Source organism: Larus michahellis, chromosome 5 (assembly GCF_964199755.1).
Source record: "Larus michahellis chromosome 5, bLarMic1.1, whole genome shotgun sequence".
NCBI classification, from domain to species: Eukaryota; Metazoa; Chordata; class Aves; order Charadriiformes; family Laridae; genus Larus; species Larus michahellis.
In genome coordinates this window covers 78,866,745-78,878,935 of record NC_133900.1, presented here as the reverse complement: position 1 = coordinate 78,878,935, position 12,191 = coordinate 78,866,745, and the positions used below count along the sequence as shown (strand labels likewise).

General features: G+C 38.0%; 1 non-coding gene across 1 annotated transcript; it reads left to right on the top strand.

The window, feature by feature from the left end:
• Positions 1 to 11,658: 11,658 nt before the first annotated feature.
• On the top strand, positions 11,659 to 11,740 carry TRNAS-GCU (transfer RNA serine (anticodon GCU)). Its single transcript has one exon. It is a non-coding gene; the product is annotated as a tRNA-Ser (tRNA).
• The last annotated feature ends 451 nt before the right edge of the window (positions 11,741 to 12,191 follow it).

The window sequence follows — 12,191 nt, the reverse complement described above, 5'->3', positions numbered from 1 at the left end:
CAGTAGAATTACACCCTTGGGAACAGAATACATCCTTCAATAAGAATTTCACATCTTCAACAGTAAAAAGGACAAAGCAGTGATATGCCTTCCTGATCATAAACACCACAGATTTTCTGCATCCAGTGCTCCAGTGCAATTTAAAGGCACTATTCCCACTGAAGTTAACAGGAATCTGTAGCATTTAACACCTTGTTAGAGGTTAGCGCTGCCAATCAGGATTAGCCCTTAAAGAAAAGAATTTCTCTAATATAACTTGTTTAGCCACTCTAAGTACTGCAGTAATTCTCACAAGAGGAAAAGTGGCTGCTATTCCCCCATTAGCTTTTCTCACATAATCCCAATCATAAAGTTAGCCAGAACAGGCAATGCCTAAAAGACAAAAAAAAAAAAAAAAAAAAAAAAAATAATTAAAACCTGAACTTCAGCTACCAAAAAAAAAACCCTACTAAAATATTAATCAGAATTTCTGAGGCAGGAAATACAGCACATCACAGCTAACACAACGCGGTGCAGATGAATGATATTCAGGGTTTAGACACACACAGTAACTCATCTGATAGAAAAGCGATATTTCCATGCCATAAGTGGCAGAAGGCTCCTGTACATCACATGCATCATCTAACAATATTCCTGCTTCACACTCATTCAAACATTATTCAGAGTCTGACAACCTTACAGGCTGCTCTCTGCTGATTCCGCTCTTCCCTCACACTGTCAGGTTGCTGCTCCTGTATTTTTACACAGCAAGCCGATGATCCAGTGTTTTCTCTCATGTTCTGGTTAATACACAAGCGATATATTTTGAAGCATTCATGTTAGCCAACGGCACTGTAATAACAACCCATTTGGGCCCTTTGCTACAAAGTAAGTCATACTGTGATTTGAATAATGATCAAACTCAATACCTCTGTGGTAAATTAGATGCTATAAATATGGTTGTACAAGGTAAAGTGACATAAATACCTCTTTTTGCTGACAGTCGAAAAAAAATACTTGCCTATTAATATAAAAATGTAAATATGCAAATAAGAGATCCAGATGAATATTGTCAAATAATACTAGAACAAAAATGAAATCCTCAATGTCTTTCAGTCCAGTTATATACGCCAGTTATACTGGTATCCCGTCTGCAAAATGACGAATGATAAACAACCTAAGAACAAGTACACCATAAACACAATTTTCTAAAAGAAGATTAATGTCCATGAAATACGTAACACAGCAATTAGTAAACTGGAGAGACACTCAGGAGGAGTTGGCTCACCTGAACATCACCTGTGTGCTGAGCTTACCAAATTGTTACGTAGTATTTTATTTTTCATGCATTATTTTTCATACCAGTATCCTAGGGGGTGAGGTATAGGTGAGGGTTTAAATTAAAAACTTCATTTGGAGGCACATCACCAAAACTTTCTATTAAATAAATAGGTACCTTCAGAAAGACAAACAAGAAACCTACTATAGCATGCTTCCCTTATAGAGGTCAGCGGCATATTCCTATCTAGAAAACTGTCTACTTCTCTATTATTTAATACATATAATACATGTCTATTCAGAAGACCAGCGGATGCAGAATTAGAGATTTACAACCTCTTCAAAGACCCTTCTCCAATTTCTTTCATTTTACAATCTGAAAAAGGAAAGCAATATGCAACAAACGAGAGAAGACACTAACAAATTAGCACAGTGCTGATCTTTATCTTTTTTAACTTCAGTATAAATTAGCTGAAAATTCCATCCCTATCAACTCAGTTGTCATAAAGGGACAATACCTTTAAGTGTTGTGGCAAAGATGATTTCTTGCTTATAGGGTTTGAATAGCCTTTGTACCTTGAACTATTCCCGTAACTACAAGTTCTGCTCACAAATTCTGCAAAGTGTCTGAAGAGACAACGCAGTACTTTATAAGAAGCCAACCCTGTTCTCTGCCTGTCAAGGAGTCAATCCATCAGTTTTGGAGAGGTCAGTGAGAACTAAATAATGTTTGCATTTTAACATAATGTGGCTAATCATTAATTACTGGCATGGCTGCAGCAATGAAACATTTACAGTATATTTTTTGTTTATAAAGTTTCCTATTTCTGTGGATCTTCCCCAACAAAAAGGAATCGGCAGCACTCACTCCTCAAAGAATAAAAGAAGAAACAGAAAACTCTACTGGGAGAAAAGCACTGAAGACCACCAATAGAAATTATGAATAGGTAATAGGAAACAAAGAACCGAGACTGCAGAAATCCTAGCAGAATGTTAACATCCCAACAAACCCAGCCTAATACTCCACTCACAACTTTAACAACTCTTTGATACATAACAAAAAATATTTTTCATGGAAATGGGGTGTAAAAGAGGAAATGCATAATGTATGAGACAAAAGCAAATTATCTCTATTCCCTAAGGGAATAGCTTTTGTCTCACATGTAGGTCATGCCAGCATTCATATTTTCAGTATTCTTTATAAACCCATTGAAGCATTATAGATTATTATGTCAAACTGGTACACTGGGATTTTTTTATTGCAATTAATATCCCTTGTAAGGAGCTTTGTAAAATGAACTCAAATATCACCAAAAGCAATTAAAATCTATCAGAGATGTGAAATGGAAGGTTAGGTTAGCTAAGGGGAAAAGTGGTGCAACATACTTTTCCAGGATATGAGAAGCAAGGCAGAAAATTAGCAGAAAATCATAGCAGCAAGGCATGAACTTGGAAGAGTATGAGAACAACAGACAGGGTAATAAAAACTGTTCACTGGTAAGAACAAATACATACGAAGCAACCAGGGACAAACACCAAGCTTCTATTTTAGCAATACTTATTTTAGGATTATTAATAAAATGAAATGAAAGAGAAGAATAATCAAGAACTCGGTAAGTAGAACTCAAACTGCTGGATGTCCAGTTTGAGACATCGTGGAGAAGTAGACTTTGATACAAATGATGCACAAGCCTGCAATATGATTTTTTAATGTAGATCTGCTTGAAACTCTTTGCTGGATATTATTTCACAGTCTGTTTTAGTCTAAATAACATTAACTGTTAAAGAAATCATGTAATAAGCAAAGATGCGATTAGTTTCAGTCACACAGCTTCATGCTGGTTTACTAGTTTTAAACTCAGATAAAATACCTGAAACATACAGCGATGTAATCATCACAAATTTTTAAACTCCAATTTGAAAATAGATATGCATGAGTGACAGCTTCTGGGAGACTGTTTAAATTGTAGTCCGAGTCGTAAATCATCGACCTGGTCATCCTAAACAAATGCTGATTTCCCAGCCTTTTTATATCATGTTGTACCACAATATTTTTTCTGCTTTTTTCATTGCAAAGTTACCTTCTGGAATCATCACATTTCAGTGATGCGTGTAGGTCCCAACTTCTTCAAGCTGCAAATACCCAGAACCCTTTTTCTAGGCTCAACTTCCATCTTCAGAAGCCACTCCATTACCTGAATTTAGGCAACTCTCCCCGTAAACCTAGATGGCAATGGAACTTTAGCACAGAATAGGTGCATTTCTTCCCCACAAGGTGCTTCTCAGCATTTTAGTTGCTTGAGCAACCAAGAATTTGCAGGCCAAACCTAACACACTTTGGCTTAAGTTGCACTAGCATGGAGACAGCTTGATTGCTCTGTAGGATTTAGCAGTATTCAGTGTAGACTGAGAATTTAGGAGAGCTGGATCTAGCACTAAATGCTTCTGCACAGCGTGCATCCTGGCTAGCAAGCGAGCAGCATGATCTAAGGAAGAGATCAAGCACATACGTGCACCTGCAGTCTTTACTTCGGCACTTCCAAACTTTTCAGATATGGACTTTACAGCCTGAATACAATTCCTTTAATGCAGTTGTTTTGTAACACACAACAAGAAAAAGCTTGTTTATCTCTGCTCTTTGTATCAAATGTAAATTTCTGCTCTATAGTAGGCATGAGATTGAATCTCTGATTTAAAGCACGAAATTCATCTAACCCTAAATTACCAAGTGCCATAGATAGAATCCACAAAGATAACAAAATGACAGTGCTTTTTTTGTCACAATTCATGAAGACACTCAAACAGCAGCACTTGCTAAATGCCACTCCTGGGTCACTCTTCTACTCCTGAAGACAGGTTTCACACCAGCATTTGGTTATCATCAATGCCCTTTCGCCCTCTCTCTAAGTCTCCATTTAAAAAAAGTACTTTGATGCCTAATGCTCATTTCCTTATTTCAACAGACTGCAATCTATTTCTGCCTATAAGATTACCAGTAAGTGACATATCTTCCACAGAAAATGATGGAATTCTTTTCATAAAAAAGCAAAGTACAGATCTCTCCATAAAGTACTGAAATTATTCTATACCACATTTAGGAGATCGATGAATTAGCTGTAAATCTCTCACCCCTATCTCCTCCAACGTGTGTATTCCATGATACTGCTTATTTTAAACTGGTAAAATCCACACTGTCCACCCTTTCTTTATAAATCAATGGGACTTCTTGCAGAAAAAAAGTGACATTCATATGAGGAAGGCTGTCACAGACCAGCCTTATAAGCAAGCAAAATACAGGAAAACACAAAAACATACAGCAGGCCATGGCACGATTAAGAGAATTGTGAAACACCTTTCATTTTTTAATTTATGCAGGTGCAACACTTCCATCTAATACATTCGGCTCTGATTGTGTGACAGTACAAACAAAAGGACAGTCCTGTGGCTGAAGAATTGAATTAAGTCAGGAAACGATGTTAGTTTTGTCCTCGGCTTTATCAGTTTCTGTCTGCAGTTTCCCATGACTTCAAAGCAAATTAGGTCTCCTCGGAAGCTCCGAAAAGTCAAGCATTTATTTAGGCACTTAGATAGGGCTCTAAAACAAATGATGTGCCCTGAAACCTGCTCTGAGGGTTGCATTCTCATAACTGTTTTGCACTGCAATTTAGTACATGTATTATATGACCTGCGTTTTGATATCATATGCAAAATCTGCATGCAAAATGAATGAAGAATATGCAACAGACATCTTTGTTGCGGTGTTCTGGTGTGTAAGTAAAAAATAAGAACTCTCCTGTAAGTATGGATAAAATCCACATGAAGGAAAGAGGGGTTCACTTCACTGCCAGTGCCCCATTTAATGAACTCAGTCTGTTCCGAGCTTCCCTTAAAAGTGGCATTTCTGCCATTCACCAGAAATGAAATAAACACTAAAATACTGAAGAATCATACAGCCACATTTTAAAATTACTTTGCACCATGTTATCATATGTCAGCCAACCGGATATTATATGTTAATCCAAAGATAAAAGTGTGAATGAACGTACGAATGGGTACATAGTCTTCTGAGAAACATTTTTCCCCCTAAATCAATATTGGAATTGTCACTAAACTTTAAATTCTGCATCAGATATTCAATCCCAGTTCCAACCATGAAATATCTGATAAAGCATCCAGTTATATTTGAAATAATAGAAAACCATTGCAGGATTATTTCACAAAAAGCAATGTTTTCAGCTGCTCCCCTTATGTTAAAACTAACTGTATGACCAGAACATGTGCCGATTTACACTTCTGAGTTCAAAAGAATTCCTTTGACACCCACTGACATTCTCATATTTATAATGGTGCAGCTGAGACTCGAATCTGTCCCTTTGTTTACATGTAGAAAGACAGACATAGGAGCAAGTGATCAGAAAATGCGACTATATTTTCCTGAAAAAGGGCCAGCTGTCAGCTTTCTGGTTGCCAGTGTACCAGTGCAAGAATCCGCAGCCAGGGTTTCACGAGACAATGGTGCCTGTACAATTTAAAACTGATTAACAAACACCACTACAGTCAGTGTAATTTAGTTGGAAAGGGGAAAAAGATGGAAGAGTGCTTATATTTCAACAGCAAGGATTCAGGCATAAAGAGCTGGCATGCCTCCACTTTGAGCAAGTATTGCAATGAAAGTAACAGATTTTTTATTATTATATTTTATTAACACTAAGAAAGAACAATAAAAGCTTTGGCCAAAATATTTCAATAGGAGCATGCGTAAGACTAAGCATGTAACTCCTTTAAACCTCCACCCTTTAAAAATGGTTGCTTCTTCTTGATACCCCAAGAAATCTGTTGAATACAGGACACAAGCACCAGAGATTTACACTGAGGGAGCACAGCAGCGAGCGCTATATGGGAGCCTGTATGCCAGACTAGAAGGAGCTCTAGTGTAACGTGATTTTTAGATACATACATGCATTTCAAAACCTGGATCAGGACATCAGGAGTCACTGAATTTCTAGGGCTTCCCAAATAAGAGTATAGCTTCTCTGGCAAGCCAGTCACCCACGTTTGCTGTTCTTCCCTCAGGTTCGCATTAGAGCTTATTAACACCAGCTAGAGTACAAAGGTGCAGCTGAGACAGAAGAAACAGAAGTTGTGGTAGAGAAAACCTATTAGTTAAACGCTGGGCCAGGTGATAATGAAGAGCTTCAGATGAGTTTTAATGTTTTGCTATTTAAACTGTCATTAAAGTGAATGTCTAGGCTAAGACTACGCATGGACTATGTACTGTGCAACCATGAACCATACGTGGCACAGCCTGGGAACAGGATGGGCTTACAGGGGTACCCTGTCTCTACTTAACCTCCTCTAGGCTTCAGGTGGTCAGCAGTACAATGTGTTCTCATTTAAAAGGATCTGTACTTCAGACACTTTCGAAAAGTTTACCACAGAAGCACAGCAAATCCCACAGCCGTTACTAGTTTTGCCTCATTTAAGACTTGTCCCACGGCACAAACAAATGCCCAGGCTCTTCACTCTGTAAAATTTATACTCTAAATTGGAATCAAAACAAAATCCAATCTTCTTACCCAAGATACTCATTCTTTCCTTGCTAGCCCTTTCACCAATAAGTGAGAAAAGCATTCACCAAAACAGGAAATCTGCATTAGAATGAACATAAAAATCTACAAATCAAATTCTGTTCTTACTAGTACCATATGCAAAGACTCATGTGTGAAACAATCATATTCATCGATTACTAACCAGTACCTAGCACATACCAGTATATCCCCAAATACCTCAAGGAGCACGGCACCACACCCATCAGAAAACAGGAACATTTAAATCACCATGGAAAATACAAATAGTAACAACTAATTGGTTGCTGAGGACTGTCAGGTAATTACCCAGGCTTCACGGCATTCCGCACCCAAAAATCTATTGGATGAAGCAGATGGGAGAAAAGTAGAGACATTATTTTCAGTGCTTTGGAAATTAATAGGTCTGAAGTTTCAGGAAGGCAGAGTGTTGTAAATAGCGCAATATATTCTCTCCTTCAGAATTTCACAACCTCACGAGAAGCACGTTTGGGTTCTATCGCTTGATGGCTGACTCCATTATAGCTAATGAATGATGATGGTACTTGCAAAAGTTAAAGTGTACCCAACACTCTGTGTGAGAGGTAAACGTTTGCAGACAGGATATTCAAAAGAACTTCCTCTTGCTCTTCTGAAGCACCGTTACCTTCACTAACTCAGTCTTGGCAACTATTTCTTACTTTGGGACCAAAAAGTGAGGCTGTCCAACACTTAACTGTCTGTTGTTTAGTAATAAATGCCTTTTAGTATTTACCAGTAAAACTTCTTTGAATTGCAATTCAATCCAGATTCCAGCAGGAGATGGGTGGCAAAGTTCAGGTTCCCAAAATTTTACCTTTTTAGTTCTGGTAGAGGATATTCTAATTTAAGTTTTACAGGTCATATGACAGGGAAAACTCAAACCTGGATGATGATGAAATTGTGCTGCATTGGAAGGTTTGAAAATTCCAGAAATCAACGTTAGCTGATTTTTAAGATCATGACCTTAGTGCACTAAATTTCTGAATCTGTTTTATCTGCTTTATCATTGCTTTTGCTAACAAGGCCTGTAACTGACTTTTTTTAAGGTAGGAGATGGTGGAGGAAAGGGTACACAAAAAATGTGGGAAATGCGACACAATGGTCTTTGTCATTCTTAACAATGAACTACTGGCCAATAAAGCCAATACTAAAACTAAACACTACAATGTCTCATAAACTCCATTATATATCCTAAAGGCATTCAAATATTCACAATGTTATTTAAATAGACATTCAAATAAAATTTGGTTTTTAAAATGCTGCTTACCTTCTTCTATTTTTCTCCTTTCTGACGGGTAGTATGAGCTGAAAATGATCTAACTAGTAAACAAAATTAGACTTCAGTAATTACAGGTGACAATTTTACTCTATTGCTTTTCTAAATGCAAAGGTGAAACCAATTAAACTAAAGTGTTAATTCTTTTTATAACTAATTTTTAGGTGTTTTGTATTGCTTTAACCAATGCTTCCAAGTTCTGTTGAGGTATAAAACAGACACAACCTTAACACACTAAAAGAGATTTAAAGTTTCAGTTTAGAGCTTGGCATGCTAATTAATTAATGCTATTTTCATTCCTTTTAAACCTGTAATGAATTACTCATTAAAGAAAGCAGAGAAAAGGTACATTGCAGAAAGCCTTTGTTATATTGGTGCTGTATTTTAGAAATAAAAGCAAAATAGCCTGCTGGTAACTGGATGCCCCTCAAATTATTATAGCAAAAAATCTACATTCTCTGGGTTTTTTTGAGAATTCCCACACTACCAGACATGGTCATGCTGGAATTTGAAAGCCTGAGTGAGACCTTGTACTTAGTGTGCCTGAAAAGTAGAGGTCCACTGTCCACAGCAATGACTTGCTGGACCTGAGATTTGTATTTTTGGTTTTCTCGCTGGCTGTACCTACAGAGAGGAGAGGGGGGAGAAATGCAGACAGAAGTAGAGAAGAGCAAAGCAGAAGGGGACAGCGTGGAGAGGACTTAGGCAGATGGGATCAGTTTTAAAAAAATGGACAAAGGTTAGATAATTAGCACAGCCCAGTTTTCCTGAGACCTAGAACATAATGCAGGTTTCCTTGCAAGTTTTCCTTGGTCTCAGCAAATACTTGTGAAATCCCAGGGAAAGCATGAGAGACCCAAAAAGAACAATTATATTGCTAGTCCATGAAGCTGCTGGATCCAGAAGTCCTCTCAGGCTAATGTGATACTGGGGGTTCCCATAGCTTGGTTTTTGATCCCAGAGGCAAGTACAAAACACAGCGATCAGAAGCTAAGACGTGTGAGGATAAAGCTTGCCAAGGCAATCTAAATTAATTCTCGTGTCAGTACTTGTTATAAATGGCCCTTAATTACAGGAATGCAAACTATCTTTCATTGCACCTTTGTCTCAATTAGGGATTTCTTCACCATGTTTCTTCATATATGACATGCCACATCCTACGACCTTTAAAAATACAATCTCATGTGGTTTACATTTCTCTGGAATATATAGATCAGGCAGTATCCTATGCATTGTCATTTACACAAAGTAGTTTCTACTCTCCTATCTCTCATGAAGATAAAAGTGGGAAAAAAGCATTGGTGATAACGATACTACAATAAACCAGTGCCTTAATCCCCAATTCTTGTGCAATTGCCTTTAAAGAAAACTTAACTAGCCATTATTTCTGGGCCTCACAGTGCCAGAGGGGTTAGATTTTTATTTTTTTTTCTTCTCAGCACCAGTAATGTAGATGATTTTAAGAAATTTATTGTATAATTATTGTGCTTTTGGCATATTTCCTTCTGTGGCCTTCAAATTATACAGAGCATTTCCAGTATACCTTGACACCCAATGTAATTACGCCGGAAGCTATTTTCACCTTTTTATTTAATTCCATTAGGATGCTTGTAACAGGATATTGGATTGGATTCTATTTATTTTTAAACTGCAAACATGAAATAGATGTGAATGTCACACAATAAATGTATCCTTATAAACCTCTACAAATTGGAACAATTACTGAAATGGCATGTATCTGTTTTTACTGGAGTCTGTGCCAATTGATGTTTTCCTTGTTTTACACTGGAAATTACCTAATGCAGACAATTAAGACCAACTATGGTACCACCATGCTCTTTCTGCTAAAAGTATTATCTCAGCTGCTCATTCTAACCACATTAATAGAAGTATTATGACAACAAGGAGAAATAACAGGCTGGAAAGAGCTGTTAATCAAATTTGAATAGCACAGAAAATGCCTAAAATGTATCCTAACTAGATCTAGTCTGTTAATCATGGAGTAGATCTGTTACAGAGGCCTTTATTTTTCTCTGCTGCATGTGTTGTATAAATAATTGCATTCAAATCAGTGTACACGTAAGGATTCCTGAATCTGGCGATAACAGTTTATTATAAACTACCTACATTTTAGGCCACAAATGTATCATCTCCTGAGCATTCTAGATAGCGAGTCACACATGTACTTGGCACAAGTGCTCTTATCTTGTAAAACATAGCCTTGACTTTAGGGCATTAATTGTACGTAAAAAGTGTCCTATTGAGACATTACAAAGCTAACACTTTGGACGATTACTGCTGGATTAGTTGGGTTTTTTAAGAGTTGGTCTTTAGGCGACTGAGGCTAAAACTGTAAATCTGACAAGGTACATAGTGCACTCACAGAGACTGTTTATTCTCAGTTTAAAGAAAAAGTGACTCAGCTATCAGTTTAATACGTGAGAAGTGCTGAAAGTAAACTTGTGCTTTTCTTTACTCCCTGAAAGCCCTTGGTGAGATCATTATTGCATCTATAACCCTTCTTCATTCCTCCCTTTGTTAGCATTGATCCAACACTAGAACTACAGCAGCAAGCTGAGCCATCACTCACATCACATCCAGTATAACCAGGTCACCCCGTCTATGCTGGGGAGGTAGAATGCTCATCTTCTAGAGAGACCACTCATTCATCAGCTTTGCCAGCTAATGAACAGGATTAGCACTAGCAGCAAAGAAGGCAGCTTTTTCTTTTTTTCCTGATTGGTTATGGGGCAGCTAAAAAGATGCAATCATGAATATACAGCGACAGTCCGAAACTATTTGCTCTCCCCAAGCGTACAAGACAAAGTAGAAGATACCATTCCATACTCGTACAAATTGCTTTTCAATATCAATAGGTGACAGAATAATTATATGGAGTGAAAAAGAAGGTCAATCTACAATAACACAAGATTAAAACAATAATCATAAGAAGAAGGAAGGAGCACTGAAGAAAGGCCTTCTTCCCAGACTTCACAATGGAACGATTGTCCGCCTTGTAAAATTATACCCAACTACTACTACTGCCTAAAGGCATCAAAGACAACTATTATGTTGATTTTGTATGTGCCAGAATTTCTTTACATGTCAGTTAGGAAGCCTGCACGACCTTGACACTGGAACAACAAAAGACTTTGTGAAATCTGCAGACTCACACTGAAAAGCCTGCCTCATAGAAACGTCACTTACAGAACCTGCATTGCTCTAAGACACTTGTAAAGACTGATGAATTTCAGCTGTTAAGCTCCTTTTAAAAACAGAGCAATCCTGTGCTTAAATATGGAGAAAAATGTTGTAAAAGCAATGTTTTATCTTCCTCCTGAAAATTAAACATAAAAATTAAATTATCAAGAAAAGGGCATTGTAGCTTTTGGATCTCAAAGCAATTTACAGACATGGATTAATTTAGCCTGGAATCAACTACAAATATATTTCTGACCTATCTGAGGAAAACTGAACAACCAGAAAAATCAGCTGAAAGGGATCACACATCAGTATGCTGACGAGGTGGCCGAGTGGTGAAGGCGATGGACTGCTAATCCATTGTGCTCTGCACGCATGGGTTCGAATCCCATCCTCGTCGGTCAGCCCCAATAATGTTGCTCAGAGTTTCTGAGTTGCCAGCATCTTGCTGTGTGCCCTCAAACAAGCCTTTATTACTGGGTGGAACACAGAGAAACTGTCCGAGTGAGCAGGAACCAGCTTAGGCAGGCTAAAACCCAGGTAGAATTAAATCTGGCTAGTGGCATCAAGGACAACAAGAAAAACTTCTATAAGTACGTCAGGGGTAAAGGCAAGACTAGGGAAGACGGGGGCCCTCTCAGGAAGGAGAGAGGAGACCTGGTCACCCAGGACATGGAGAAGGCTGAGGTGCTGAATGACTTTTTTGCCTCGGTCTTCACCGGCAAGGGCTCCAACCACACCACCCACATTGCACGATGCAAAGGCAGGGTCTATGAGAAAGAAGAACCACCCACTGTAGGAGAAGATCAGGTTCAGGACCATCTGAAGAACCTGAAGGTGCATAAGTCCAT